This window comes from Toxorhynchites rutilus, chromosome 1, assembly GCF_029784135.1.
Source record: "Toxorhynchites rutilus septentrionalis strain SRP chromosome 1, ASM2978413v1, whole genome shotgun sequence".
Lineage (NCBI taxonomy): Eukaryota > Metazoa > Arthropoda > Insecta > Diptera > Culicidae > Toxorhynchites > Toxorhynchites rutilus.
In genome coordinates, this window is record NC_073744.1 from 91299500 (window position 1) to 91302089 (window position 2590).

Here is a 2590-nt window from a genome sequence, read left to right on the forward strand (position 1 = left end):
GTTCCAGGTGCATCTTCTGGATAAACTCTGACACGTGGAGCGGAGACAACAGAGGGGGAAGACGAGGACGAGGACGAGGACGAGGACGTTTCAAAATATTTCATTACTGTCACTGACATTCGAGCAGAGTAACGAATCGAGCTGTTTTCCTCGATTTCTATAATTCCAGATTTTACTCGGTGTGATAGTGATAGTGATTGTATCGAATCCTCGATTCGATTTCTATAATAGGGCCCTATATAGGGTCAATTAGAAAATCAATCAATAAATAGTTCTGCGATAAGACCAAACTGACCAGACATTCCGCATTTCCTCAAAACGTCCCGCATTTGGCAAAAGAAACGAAAATGTCCCGCGATATCAATATGTTTCAATATTACAATTTGATCATGTTGATTTTATTAAATGCATGAACCTCAAAAAAACTTTTATTTGTTTGTTCAAGAGGGCTTCCAATGCATCCAAAGATTAATACGTTGAACTGGTTTCATTGCACCGACAGTGGATTTTTGTTTAGAGAATGTCAAATGGAAACGACAGCAACAAAATTAGAAAATGATTTTTGTAAAAGTCCCCTGTTGATCCTCAGAGAACAACGTGAGTCAGACGAAAAGTTCATTTTTGGTCCCCTAGCTCGGTCAGGGTCTAACGTGTTAGGGTGGGTTTAGACTAGTGATATATTCATGTGAAGAAATATGATGAGATTTATAGAAATCGCATCAACTGTTTACACTAGCATGAACTTCTATAATGAATATATTCATATTTTCGGTGAATTTATTCACCTGAAGTAGAACTGCATCCAACTTTAGTGATTTCTCACCAGTGAGAAATTCACACGCGTTTACATATGCTGAATTTATTCAAGTTATATATACCTCGAATAAGTGTATCATATTTATTCTCACCCGTTTACACCTATATTCACGTAAATAAATCCATCTATAGCTATAGATCTCCCTAATGTAAACCCGCCATTAAATAAGAACTAATGTATATGGGACAGAAAGAGGCAGGGTTGTTTGATGAAGCATCGTAAATGAAGCGCTTGGCGGCCTTACGGAAGTTGGCCGGAACCTCAATCATGGCCGATGAAAAGATGTATGTCGGCGTGTTCTTTTACCGTGGCTTTGGTGGGCGGCTGTCTCTCCATTTTGGCCATTCGTCCAAAAATTTTCTATCGGTCGCAGCTGAGGGATGTTGGGAAGGTTGGCGGTCTTCGCGACAATGTTCATCTCCAGCCGATCCATCCTCCAGTGATCTTTTGGCATAATGGGCAGATCCCAGGTACGGTATGAAGACCACATCACTTTCGCAACTTCCGGTAAGCACTTCGTACTGCATATCTCCCAGTTCACCATATGGCTCGAAAGAAGAGCGGCTTGGACATTCCCTTCTCGTTTGTCAGAGAATGACCTTCTTCGAGAACTTGATGTGGGTGATATATTCGTCCCCGTTGCTTACCTGGGGAACGTAAAGTATCCGGTCCCCTGCCATTCGTTGAATTCATGCATCAAGTACGTCTTGTCTTTCATTATAAATACGAAAAAAAGTTTTTCACTTCTTTCACCGGAAAGAAGTTCTTCACCAGTACCTTAAGGTACTCCTTCTGGGTGACTACCTGCTGCGCATCTCGTCTGAGGCTTTCGCATAAATATGTCCATTTTGGCCCGGCTTAAGAAGCGGCAGGGAGAGGATGTTGTATTTACCAGATTGGTTATATCTGACGGACACAAAGTGTCTCAGGATGTCCAACTCTTTCGCTGTGTGGTGGAGCTTGCAGTATAAAAAAAATCATCAAATTGCTTTAAAATTAGAGACGAATGAACTCTCAGAGTTTAAAGTCTCTCTAATTCAATACCTTCCTTCCTTCCTGCTTTAAAATTGCAAATTGCTGCTGCTGCTGCGAATCAACAACCTTGAATCATTTTTGTTGTAGGCTTAATATACGTTAGATTTAAGGAAAATTTGTTCCATTAAATTATCTTTTGTAGTTTTTTTTCATCGCCATCCGAAAGTAGTCCATTTTTAAATGTATACGTTAACGCTAAAATCGATCAAAAATGGTTTGAAATTTTCGAGCATTCCATTCGATGATTGGACGAAAATTGTAGAATTTGAATCGTGCTTGACACACTTAGATGCTCTGACTGAGTGAGTGATTTTCAGACGTAAACAAAATCTAAACCACCGCAAAATCACAACTGAGTGCAGATACTCATAAAGAAATAATACAGATCAGGTTTAATTGCAAGGACACATGTTGAAAGTTTCACGAATAAATGAGACTCTCTAAACTATGGTTTATGTTCACATAACGTACATACATAACGTTTTGGTTTTTTTTGTGTCCCGCGTTAGACCTCTGACCATCTGGTCACTTTAGATTAGACCTATGAATGTTTGAAATTGCTCATAACATTCATATTCATAACAAAAATCCATTTTGGACGGAACGAAGTCTGCCGTCTCTAGTAGTACATAAAACAAATAGAAACACTACACGACTTAAATACGAGATCATATCGCAAATTGAAAGACATTTTTTCAAGCTATGATGCTTTCGCTTCGGAATTGAAAACAATGGAAA